Source organism: Dipodomys spectabilis, unplaced genomic scaffold, assembly GCF_019054845.1.
Source record: "Dipodomys spectabilis isolate Male_0828 unplaced genomic scaffold, ASM1905484v1 ptg000002l, whole genome shotgun sequence".
Classification (NCBI taxonomy): Eukaryota; Metazoa; Chordata; class Mammalia; order Rodentia; family Heteromyidae; genus Dipodomys; species Dipodomys spectabilis.
The window spans coordinates 27,015,891-27,029,411 of record NW_024870679.1 but is presented as its reverse complement, the minus strand read 5'-3'; the positions used below and the strand labels follow the sequence as shown (position 1 = coordinate 27,029,411).

The following is a 13,521-nucleotide window of genomic DNA, read 5'->3' as shown; positions in this document are numbered from 1 at the left end:
CTTCAAGAAATCATTAAATGTTCGTCGGCTGCGTAATGCCTAGCAGGGATTGCTCTAGAGCACAAGTTCCTGTTTCTGCTGTATTGACATTCTAAGAGGAGATAGAATGAAAAGGACTGTCTTTATTTAACAAAGATTAGTGGAAGAAGTAGATTAGGGTGTGACTCAAATTCTCTAGAAATTGATTTGAAGTTAGTCAGGATTCCTAGCCATTCCCTGGTAATGCTGTTTAGACAAGCATTGCTCTCAAGAGGAAGAAAATGGGCAGAATAACCAACATTTCGCACCCAGACACACTGTTACTTCTCTTCTGCAGTACAAGATAAAAAGAAAAAGAAACCGGTGCTGGCAAGGAACGGCTGTTGGTCTGTGAGGCTCCATGTACTGCTCCTGCCCGCTGAGCAACTCCCTGGTGAAGAGGAACCATGGCGTTCTGGGTCACCAGGAACATGAAAATTAATGCTGAAAATAAGGTCAAGATCACCATGGCAGGTGCAAAGCCTGTGCCTGTGCCCACTGCAGCAGCTTCTAAACCTGGGCTGAGACCAAGAACTGCTCTTGGAGATATTGGTAATAAAAAGTGAACAGCTACAGGCCAGAGTGCCTCTGAAAAAGGTAGCAAAAGCTTCGGCTACTGGAAAAGATGCTAAAAAGCTACCAAAACTGCTGGCAAAGCCCTGTGAGTGTGTGAGAGATAGAGTAGAAGTCTGAGCCAGAGCGGAGCCTGAACCTGAGCCTGAACCTGAACCTGAACCTGAGCCTATAAAGGAAGAAAAACTTTCCCCAGAACCTATTTTGGTTGATACTCCCTCTCCAAGCCCAATGGAAACATCTGGATGTGCCCCTGCTGAAGAGTATTTGTGCCAGGCTTTCTCTGATGTAACACTTGCAGTGAATGATGTGGATGCAGAAGATGTAGTTGATCCAAATCTTTGTAGTGAATATGTGAAAGATATTTATGCTTATCTGGGACAACTTGAGGAAGAGCAGTCTGTCAGACCAAAATACCTGCTACGTCGGGAACTCATTAGAGCCATCCTCATTGACTGACTAGTGCAGGTTCAGATGAAATTCTGATTGCTGTAAGAGACCATGTACATGACTGTTTCCGTTATTGGTAGATTCATGCAGAAGAATTGTGTGCCCAAGAAAATGCTGCAGCTGGTTGGTGTCACTGCCATGTTTATTGCAAGCAAATATGAAGAAAAGTATCCTCCAGAAATTGGTGACTTGCTTTTGTGACTAACAATACTTATACTAAGCACCAAATCAGACAGGTGGAAATAAGGATTCTAAGAGCTTTGCACTTTGGTCTGGGCCGCCCTCTACCCCTGCACTTCTTTGGTAGAGCATCAAAAATTGGAGAGGTTGCTGTTGAACAGCATACACTGGCCAAATACCTGATGGAACTATGCTGGACTACTCAATGGTGCACATTCCTCCTTCTCAAATTGCAGCGGGAGCTTTTTGCTTAGCATTGAAAATTCTTGATAATGGCGAATGGACACCAACTCTACAGCATTACCTGTCTTCCACTGAGGAATCTCTTCTTCCTGTTATGCAGCACCTGGCTAAGAGTGGAGTCATGGTGAATTGGGGGCTTACAAAGCACATGACTATCAAGAATAAGTATGCTACATCTAGGCATGCTAACATCAGCATTCTACCACAGCTGAATTCTGCACAACTTCAAGACTTAGCCAAGGCTGTGACAAAGGTATAACTTGTACACTTGAGATGAGTACTATAACAATATCTGCAAATAAAATTGGCATCATATGTCACCTGTATATATTATACTACATTTACTTGGTGTTTAATGAAGGTTGTGGCTATTTTTGCTTTTAATATTTTAACTCATCTAAAGGTCATTACTTCCTATTCTGGAGTAACCTGTAAGTCATACTAAAAGGTCTTTTTAAAAAATCTTTTTTGTTTTTAAGCTGCTTTCAGGTTACCAGGGACTCCAACTGATGTAGATGATTGTCACTTACATGCTTATATACTTGACTGTTTTTAATGTACCTGGATTTTCCTTTTGATATGGTAAGATACATAAAATGGATAGTTCCATAGGACATAACTTCCTGGGAGCTAAGTCATTTTACAGAACTTCTTACCTAGTTCTGTTCTTCAGTCAAAGCCTGCGCCATCTCGTGACCTAGCTTTCTCGTGTTGTTTCTTCAGGTACTTGCTGCTCTGCTTCTGTTTTTACCACTTTCTGGAGCTATCAATTTATCTTTTTCTTTACTTTCTCATTTTAAAAGTCCAGTTTTCATTTTATGTATTTGTTTTTGTTCATTGGTTAGGAAAATAAAACAGGATGTTCAAAACAAAAAAGTTAATTTGCCCAACCTTTCTGAACCACATCTGCTTAAAAGATATTGACAGATTAGATACATCTATCTCCCCTGCCCTCTATAAACATCCATATATATGAGTTGCTGTGGAGAGTTTTCAATGGGTCCATTCAGTACACAGCAATATTCCTTCCAACGTGTAGGCCTTTCTGTGTTTATACATCACATACTTTGGGTATACAGTATGTAATGTACATAGCTATTGCCCTGTTGACATTCAGAATACATTTGTTCATTGCCCATACAGTACTGATTAAAAATCACTTTATACCATTGTTTTCTTGATGTGATAGATTTCCCAAAGTATATGTTTTCTCAGTCATATGCCTTTCTCTGTTGTCAGTAGTATACAAAAGTGCTTTCCTTGCATCTTTGTTAAATCTAAAAGTAGTTTGTCTTAAATCTTTGTGAATGTAACTACCAACAACTACTCTATCTCATTTGTTGTTTTATTCTCCCACCTGTCCATGCTATGTTACCCCAAGTTAAATAAATGGTTGGTCTTATCAATGTGGAAAAAAAGAAGAGAAGCAGGGGGAACTTTCTGGAGTATTAAAGGGCATGACAGCTGTTTGCTTCTCAATTATAATTCCTGGAGATCGTGCTCTTACTTTCACATATAGAGTATAAGCTATTGAGGGCTAGATACAAGGGCTGCCCTACAGAATTCCACAGTAATACCAATATTTAGTTCAACAGTCTCACTTTTTTGGCAGGTTGGATTAGATCTGAAATGCTTCCTCAGCAGCTATTAGATGTACTGTGATGATAAGTTGTGCTGGGCATCAATGGGGTGAGGCATGCGAATAGCACAATGACACACTCCGGTTCTCAAGGAACTTTTACCTACCACAAAACACAGGTAGCTATTTATTAATGACAAAACTGCCTAGAGTTGGAAAGAATGACTCTGAGAAATATTTCCCAGTAAGGATTGTGAGGGCTTCATAGGAGTATATTTGAGTTAAGCCTGGATGTTTCAGAGCAAATATTATCTTTTCTATAGAGTCTCCTTTTATTCTCATAGCAGAAATCAATCTCCTTTTCCTCTAGATTCCTATGTTAACTTACTGAACATATTGTATTGGGTTTTCTATTCTTATGCCTGGTTCCCCAAATCAGTACTTCCCCATTGAGAAACCCTGGTTTAGAGATAATATAGATCATTGTAATTAATCTATTTACTTCTCCTTTATGCCACAATCCATTAAATCCGGGAGGCATGTCTCATGCAGTAGATATTCAAGAAATGTTTCTCAACGGAATAAATGGCAAAGCTGTATCTAATGCATGTATCTCTTTTTTTTAAAAATTGTGAAAATACCGTACAGAGGGGTTACAATTACGTGTGCAAGATAATGAGTACATTTCTTATTAAGCATTGTTGCCTCCTCCTTTGTTTTCCCTTCCCATTCCTTCACATGCCTCCCCCTCACCTGGTCCTCCCACCCTCCAACCAAAGTTGTAAAGCTTGTTTTTCGACATAACAACTTGTACATCTGTATCCCTAGTTAAATGATTTGTTTTTTCCCTTCCCCTCCACAAATTATACCAACATCAAATACAGTGAAAGCAGGGGTTATACCGCGGGTGAGGGACATACAAAGAAACAAAGAAATCATCTTATAAATATGTTAGAAACAATCACATGAAAGAAAAAACATTTGAATACTTATCTTGAGGTTCATTTCCCTAGCATCAACTTATCTGCTTGTCTCAGACATATACTAGCTATTGCAAATAAGGGAAACCATGGGACCTATGTTTCTTTGGCCCTGGCTTAATTCACTTTATATAATTTTTTCTAAGTCTTTCCATTTCCTAACAAATGGGGCAATGTCATTCTTTCTGATGGAGGCATAGAATTCCATTGTGTATATATACCACATGTTCTTGATCCATTCATCTACTGAGGGACAACTGGGTTGGTTCCATATCTTAGCTATGGTAAATGAATGCATGTATCTCTTAAAGTGGCTGCAGACCTTTCTCTGGTACCTTTTCTATCATAGTGGAACTTGCAGAAGTGACATCTCCACAGCTCACCTTGCATGTGATCTTTTATAAATAGGTTCTCCATGAACCACTAGTTACAATAGCAATCACAAAAAAATTGTCTGAGCAAGACAAAGTTCACTTCTGCAGAAGGGTGCCCCATCAGCCAAAAATCGCTGCTCCCCCATTTATCCCTCATGAAGCAAGCCCTGTCCCTCTGCTCCAATTAGCTGAACTCAGGTTCATAATCTAATTTGAAGAATATAAGATGTATTTACATAAAGTGACTATTAAGAGACATTGAAAAAATTAATTACTCATACCGTCTGTTACTTTCTTGAACAAACTAAAATGTGTCTTAATCTAATTTTGGAACAACCAGTTAAGATAAAATCTTACATTTCAAAAATCCTTCCTTTATCCCAAAGCATTTCCTCTTTCCCTTTCTTTACTTGCTGATAGTTTCTTAACAGATTGATCAACAAAATCAAACTACTAGGCCAAAGCAGGAACTTTTAAGCAACCCACTTTGCTAGGAAAGACTGGGAAAGTTATCCTGGTCAGTTATCTGCTTTGCCCAGACCTCTGAATGTCCAGATAGGCACCCATATCATTGGTATGTTTTCTGATTATTTGTTATTAGTGGCTCTTCTTGTAGAATGGAAAGGCATTTCTAACAGAATAATTACATAGACTTTTATCCCAAGAGAGACCAATAATAAGAGCTGTTATGTTTTTGCAGCTGCTTTCGATGAAAAAATTTGGGAATAAAGAACTCTATTATGTTTTTTTCCCCACTCTTGTTATTTTATTTGTGGCTCTTTCTGAGATTTTATAAGCTATGCATGTTTGACTAACACGACTGTAACCAGAAACAGATTATAATAGTCCAACTAAGTCTTTTAGAGAAAATTATCTGTAGCTATTCCTTCCAAATTCTAAAGTCTATCACCATTAAGATAATTGTGAAATATTTGCTGTAGCATCTACTTAGTGGTCCCAAATAACAGGCAGACAGTATATGAGTGGCATTTTAGAATCCCAAAGGCATCTAAGTTTTCAAGAGCTTAAATGTGTGACCGAAGACTTGGCAAGACTGGTTCACAGTGTCGGCAAATGCAGCTATGGTGAAAACTCCATTTCCACGCTAACTTCCTGACTGATTTGGCTACCTTTGCAAGTGTGGCTCTGGTCTGAGCTGGCAAAACTTGTCCTGGTTTCTCTTTACATGATGGTCAATGTCTCAGTTGTGTGGTTTGGCTCCCGATGAACTGCATTGAAAGCTTTGGATCAAACTCTTAAGTTTGAGGTTATATGAATTGAATCTGGTGAAAAGACTATTGATGAGATATTTATTTCTCCTCAAGTTCCAAAGCTTTGTGGGACCTTTCATTACTGGTATGCTGGGTGTACTCTTCTATTCTTGCTTTTACTCACTGTTCTAGAGTTGTTGTTGAAGAGATTTTTTAATTTCTTGTATGTATGCTGTCTCTTAGATGGATGCTTTTGTGAAATATTTGATGTCCTGAGTAAATGGTACACAAATCATTTTTTTCCCAAGTCTTAGGGCTGGGCCTCAAGGCCTGGGTGCTGCCCCTGAGCCTCTTTGTGCTCAAGGCTACCACTTGAGCCACTTCTGGCTTTTTCTGAATAGTTTATTGGAGATAAGGGTCTCACAGACTTTCCTGCTTGGGCTGGCTTTGAACTGTGACCATAAGATCTCAGCTTTCTGAGTAGCTAGGATTACAGGTATTAGCCACCGGTGCCCAGCTTCACAAATCTTATTTTATAAAGCAAAGTGAACATTTTTTCGGAATCCTGAAAGATGTTGTGAAATACTTAGGGAAGGTTAGTATGGTTGCTATGAAATAGTGAAATTTGGGGCTGGGAAGGTGGCTCAGTGGTAGAGTGCTTGCCTTGTATGCATGAGGCCCTGGGTTTGATTTCTCAGCACCACATAAGTAGAAAAGGCCAGAAGTGTGCTGTGGCTCAAGTGGTAGAGCGCTGGCCTTGAGCTGAAGAGTGGAGGGACAGCACCCAGGCCCAGAGTTCAGGCTCCATGACCGATAAAAAAAAAAAATAGTGAAATTCAAAGTATCTATGGTTTGACTGCCTTAATTAGACTGCTCCAAATAATAAACGTGAAGAAATATAAATCAAGACCCTTTGGCTTCCAAATAATCTCCAGGCAGCTGACATTTTTAACATCACTTTATTTAATAACAACATGTTTACAATTTGGTGTTTTCAGGAGTATGGTGGTTCTTGATTAGAGACTAAAGAATCACTGGGGGTGTTTTTGGTTGTCACTACTGAGGGGGATAGAGGATGGAGTGGTACTGACAGTGATAGAGGCAACTAGTGGGCAGAGCCTGAGAAATGGCTCAATGTCTTGCAGTATACACGACAGTCTGTTCCCAAAGGAAGAATGCCTTGTTCCCCAAAGTCAATAGCTCCCCATTGAGAGACCCTGGGTTAGAGATAACTAATTAGTAACCCTGACTGTTGCTCTTAGGTATTTTATTCCCCCATAGGAGAGTGAGACTTTCTGAAGCAATCATTCTAATTGAGCAGTTTTATTTATTTATGTTTTATTGTAAAGGTGACATAGAGAGGGGATAAAGTTACATAGGTCAAGTACATTTCTTTTTGAAGTGTCACCTCTTCCCTTGTTTTCTCCCAGTTTTTTTCCTCTCATGTCTAGTGTCACGGCTGAAGTAGTTCACCCTTTGTCCCACCATTTCTGTGCTCCTCCTCACCCTCCCCCAAACAGATAAACTTACATATAAGACAAAGGTACAGAAATAAAAAACAGCAACAGAGGGAAAAACAACAACCAAAAAAACCCAAACCAAAACAAAAAGCAAAATGACCAGAAACCTCTTACTTCCATTTCTTGGAGTTCATTTTGATAAATATCATTTTATATGATCAGGTGCATATAGCTATTGAGCCTTTGTGATCCTCTCCTAAGAATATTCTCCTTTGGTCTCACCGTGTGAATGTTTAGAATCCTGTATATTTTATCATATCCATGTGTGATTTTTAAAATAATGTTTTTTATTGTAAGAAATAGTATACAGAGGGGTTACAGTTACATGAGTGAGGTAATGAGTACATTTCTTATTGAGCATTGTTACCTCCTCCTTTGTTTTTCCCCTACCTTCCCTTCCCTCCCATCTCCCTTAAATTGTAAAGTTCGTTTTCAACATAGTGTCTTGTACATGTCAGTATTACAATAGGTCAACCTGTATCCTTGTTTCAGCATGTGTGATTTTTTTTGGCCTTTTATCATCCATCGTGTTTACTTGTAGATTTATAGGCACATTCTAATTACTACAAATGAGGGAAACCATGCAACTTATGTTTCTTTGGGTCTGTCATACTCCACTTTCCTAAACAATTTTAAATATAAATATATATTTCTATGTTTTTCCTCTGAGTTAAATGAAAGCTCTTGTCGTCCACAAATAGTAGGGATTTGCAAGGGCAGCCATCACCAACTTGATAACAAGTATAGCTTTCAGGCTGCATGTTACTGGTTGCCTAGACACATGCTCTTTGATCAAATGTCCAGCATTTACTCAGTAGCATCAAATGTCAATTGTGAGGCTTTTATAATGAGCCAGAAACTGCAGGACTTTCTTGGATTTTAAATGCTTGTTTGTAACTATATACCTACCTATGACGTATGTGTCTATTTATCTGTGGCACTGTGACATGAATAAGTAGACATTAAAGGTGGTGAGTGGCTGGGTGCTGGTGACTCACACCTGTAATCCTACCTACTTAGGTGGCTGACATCTGAGGATCACAGTTCGAAGCTAGCCCAGGCAGAAAAGTCCCCATGAGACTCTTATCTCCAATATACTACTCAGAAAAAAAAAAAAGCTGGAAGTGGCACTGTGGCTCAAGTGGTAGAGTGCTAGTCTTGAGCACTTGAGCTAGTCTTAAGGCTTGGGGACAGTGTCCAGGTTTTAAGTTCAAGCCCCAAGACTAGCAAAAAAAAAAAAAAAGAGTGGTGAGTGATCTGAAGAGTTCCTTCCCCCTCCTTCCTACATTAGTTCGGAGATGAACACACTGGGGCTCTTGAATCTTCTCTCTTTTCTTTATTCCCATTGCCTTCTCAACAAGTTTTTTTTTCCTACCAGTATAGCTCTAGCTTTCTTGAATCTCCTATCTCTATTTTTACAACTTGATAGAAATTAACCTTTTTATACAGCTTAAGTTTGAATTTGTCAGCCCTTTGCTCAAAGCCCTTTGATGTACAGCACTGCTAACCTAATAAAACCCTAATTTTAGTTACCCAGTAATCTCTTGGTCTTCTCCTCATTGGTCTGCCAAACATGCCATTTCCTGGAAGAACCAGCAAGACCACTCCCATTTTCCTCCTTTTCTGTGCTCTCCTGGCTTAGGTGTTTTCACTTGTCCTGTTCTCATTGCAAGAAACATCCATATGGACTTTTCCTCTTAATATTGCCTGTGAAGAGCACACCCTTTCTCCAAAAGTCAGGTCAAATGCACCGTCTCCAAGTCTCTTGGAGGTTCTTTGCTTCTTCTGGCCTCTTCTTGCTCTAAAATATTTTTTCTCTCCTATGGTACAAAGTCTTTTTCTCAATAAGGTATCTGCTATTCTTTAAGGAAAAGAAAGGTAAGGGAGGAAAGAAGGAAAAAAAGGAAAGAAGGAAGGAAAGAAGAAAAAGGAAGAAAGGAATAAGAAGAAAGGAACTGCTGGATGAGTAGTAATTTAAAAACAGCTTCTCAAAGAGTAAGATGCACACAAATCACCTGGAATCTTGTGAAAACCAGATTCTGATTCAGTAGGTCTGAGCAGAGGCTGACATTTCTGCATTCCTAAAAAAAAAGTATGGCTTATTTGTCCCGCTGGCCTATGGACCACACCATGACTAACAAATCATGTATAACATTTGGAATGAGGCCTATGAACAAAAGAAGTAGTCATTGCCTAAGCTTGTGGAAGGTTAGCTACAAGCAGCTAGGAGGTTCCATGGTGCTAAACATATCTTCTTATGATTTGAATATTACACTTCCAAGTTGCAGTTTTGACCTGCCAACTCATGACTGGGTGCTATTATGTAAGTCAATGAATACCACTAAGCTCTAGCTCTGGCTTTGACAGATGAGGATAAAGACATATTCATCAATCTGTACTACCTACCTCTGGCTTGGCCCAGCTGCCTCATGTAACTTACTATCTATTCACTCACTTTCCCCCAAAACTAGGCAGCTAGAAGAAATTTTAGATCATGTTTCCAGCTCCTTAGTTGTTAAGAGTGCTTGGTGAGTGTCTAGATTGGGGAAATCCTGGTCCAGCACAGTTAGATGAGCTTCAGACTTCAGACTTCCTTCCTCACCTTTACCATGGGATGTCAAACTTCAGATGGCCTTCTACCTTAAGTCAGTTTTACTCTTGGTCACTTGCTGTGACTACAGTCTGACTAGTGACTTCTGTGACCTAGTTGTGGTCAATCCCTTACCTCCAGGACCAGTGTGTGCTTGCTCTTTCTTGTATCCTCTGCGCAGATGTTGAGGTATTAGGTGCTCATGCTTCTTCTAGTTTCTGTCCTTCCTCAAACTTCTTAAACCCCATAGGGTTTAAGAGCATTAATTGATATTTTTGTGTGTTTGTGTGGGTCAGAACCATATTTTATTCAGCTCCAACTCATTTTATTTCCTTGTTTAATCCTCTTACCTGAGGTTCATGTTGGTTATGGCATCACTTATGGTATGGAGCTTCAATGTTTGTGGGCCTAGAAGGGTCAAAAGCATTGAAGGCTCTCTTTAATTACAACAATGACATTACTTTTATTATGGTATATATAATATTTAAAAATGTTAGATACAGGGCTGGGAAGGTGGCTCAGTGGTAGAGTGCTTGCCTCACATGCCTGAGGCCCTGGTTTGATTCCTCAGCACCACATAAGCAAAAAAGAAAAAAGCCGGAAGTGGCGCTGTGGCTCAAATGGTAGAGCGCTAGCCTTGAGCTGAAGAGCTGAGGGACAGCACCCAGGCCCAGAGTTCAGGCCCCACGACCGGACCGCCCCCCCCCCAAAAAAAAGTTAGATACATGAGTAAAGCAAATAAGCAGTCAGATTCTGTGTGAGCCTAAGAATAAATGCTTTATCTGGGAGTATCATTATAATTAAGAAATCCACAGGTAGTTTTATTCAAGCATAGTTTTCCAAATAAGTTGTCACAGTTCCCCAAATAGTGACCCTTAGGGAGTCTTCCTGGAGAAAGTCAATGTGGTGGTTCCTGATAAAAACATGTCCTTAGAAATAGGTTTATTATGATAATGATATCCTTTGAAGAGATATCATTATTGAGTAAGTTGTTACTATTATGAGAAATAGAAATCAGGACCCAAAAGGTAAGAAAGAACAGTAGGCAAAGGCATCTTAGGGTAGTTAGGAGAAGGAAGTGGGCCTCAGGCTTCTGGTTGTGAACACAATCGGTGGAGCCAACATGTGTTTGCGGTGAAAGGAACTGAAAGCTAAGATTGTGCTTTGGAAAAGTGTTGGATGTCTGAGTCAATTTAGGCTGTCACCACAAAATACCACAAACCAGGTGTCAGAAACTTCTTCATAGTTCATTAAGTCAAAGATTGGGGTGCTAGCAGATTTGGATTCTTATGAGGGTCCTTTTCTCATGTAGATAGGTGGGTATCTTCACATGGTAGGAAGAAGACTGAGATAGAAGAGAGATATTTTGTGTCTTTTTTGGAGGGTGGGTAGTACTGTGGCTTGAACTCAGGGCCTCAAGTTCTTGGTCAGGGTTGGTGCTCTACCACATGAGCCATGCCTCCTCTTCTGACTTTTTGATGGTTAATTGGAGATAAGAGTTGTGAAGATTTGTCTGTTGGGCTGGCTCTGAGCCTTTAATTTTCAGATCTCAGGCTCAGAGTAGCTAAGATTATAGACATGAGGAACTGTCACCCATCTTTTGGTATCTTTTAAAATAACTTGTTTGGTTTGGTGTGTTTGAGACAAGTCTTTCTGGCCTTGAACTTGGCCTTGAATATAAATTATTCCAGCCTTTACCTCTAGAGTGCTGGGATTGCAAGTGTATACCACCATGCCCAGCATGTATATCTTGTATCTCATCATAACAGTCCCAGCCTTTTGAGGTCATATTAACCTATACGGCCCCCAGAGTCTTCATCCTTGGTACATGTTAGGGAATTTCTAAAATAATATATTAACATTTCAACATATAAATTTAAGGGAATATGACTTGGTCTATCACAAAGGATATCACGGGAAATGCAAACATATCCCCCTCCCATTTTCTATTTGTAAATTTCTCTCTAACTAGTAAAGTATTGCTGAATTAGTGGATCATATTCCTTTAATTCTTCAGTGATTGCATCGATTCTTTGAGTAACCAGGCCAGGAAAAGTCTCCCAAAATGTGTAGAACTTACCATCTGTTACATGCTTTCAGAAGTTGTTCAGTTGTCTACTCCTTTGCCCTTGATGGGAGGTGTCTAAGTCTAGCAAATGGACTGTTTTCCTCCTATAGTTAATATATTGATATTTCCTGAGTAGGGTCCAAAAACTGTGACTTCAATATGATGTGCTGAACTTGCCTCTGTCTTGACCTCTCTGTTTTGGGTCAGACTCCAGAATTATGAGCCCAAACAAACTTCTCTTTATAATTTAATGGCTTTAAGTATTTCATGATAGTGATGGGAAGAGGAGACATGCAATGTATTTTCTATGACCAGCAAGAAATCTCTGATAAATATTTAGCTTTACTTTTATACTGTGGTAAAAATACATGAAATTTATCATGTAGCCATTTTAAAGTATCCAGTTCACAATGTTGTGAAACCATTACTGCTATGTCATTTTATCATACTCACTGAGCAGGGGTCTGCCCCGCTCTCTTAGCCCTTGAAAACCATAAGCCCTGCTGTTTGTGGTTCTGTCTATTCTGTATATATTGTATGTGTATAATCACCTTTTTAATGCACATTTAGATGGACATTTAGATTATTTTCACCTTTTGTCATTGTGAATATTCATGTGCATATTTTCATTTTCAATTCCTTTGAAAATACACACACACACATACAAACACATGATTGAGTTGCTGGGCCATATAATAATTCTATGTTTAACTTATTGAGGAATCATAAATTTCTCTCCATAGAAGATGGAAAAGCCAATAAATGTATGAGGGTTCCAATTTCTTCTTTTTTCCCCAACGTTTGTTATTTTCTAGTTATGTGAGTGCATCTATCCTAATGCATGTGAAATGGTATCTTGTATGGCTTTGATTGAATTTTCCTAATGACTAATGATATTGATCATCTTTCACTGTGCTTGTTGGCTATTTTTATGGCTCTTTGGGAAAATGTGCCTCCAAGTACATTATCCTTTTTAAAAATTGGGTTATATTTTGTTTGTGGTTGATACATTAGAGTTCATTAAAAATATCCCAAGTAGTGGGCCCTTACTACATAAAAATGATTTACATAAAACTTGTCACATTCTATAAGTTTTTTTCACTCTCTTGAGGGTGCCCTTTTATAACCAAAAGTTTCAATTTTGCTGAAGTTTAATGTTCTTATTGCTTCTTTCTTTGTATTTTTGATATCATATCTAGGAAATTATTGCCAAATTCAAAGTAGTGAATTTCTGCTCCTATATTTTAATGATTAACTAATTAAACTTTTTTTTGTGCTTAAACTGTGGGCCTGGGCACTGTTCCTTAGTTTTTTCAGTCAAGGCTGACACTACTATTTGAACAACAGCTCCACTTCCAGTTTTTTTTTTTTTTGTGGTTAATTGGAGATAAGAGTCTCACAGACTTTTCTGTCAAGAATTTTCTTATCTGAGGCTTGATCCTCAGATCTTATCCTCCTGAGTAGCTTATAGCATAACCGGGCTGATTATTAATTTTTAAATGAAGATTTAGATACAGTTTAAAGTTTAAACTGTTTTTTTTTTCTGGTCATGGGGCCTGAACCCCTGGGCCTGGGTGCTGTCCCTTAGTTCTTCAGCTCAAGGCTAGCACTCTACCACTTGAGCCACAGCACACTTCTGGCTTTTTCTGCTCATATGGTGTTGAGGAATTGAACCCAGGGCCTCATGCATGCAAGGCAAGTGCTCTACCACTGAGCCACCTTCCCAGCCCTTAAC

The 13,521-nt window shown here is 39.0% G+C and overlaps 1 pseudogene; it reads left to right on the top strand.

Annotated features, from left to right (window-relative positions):
- Window positions 1-425: 425 nt before the first annotated feature.
- LOC122106913 lies at window positions 426-1,728 on the top strand (annotated as a pseudogene).
- The last annotated feature ends 11,793 nt before the right edge of the window (window positions 1,729-13,521 follow it).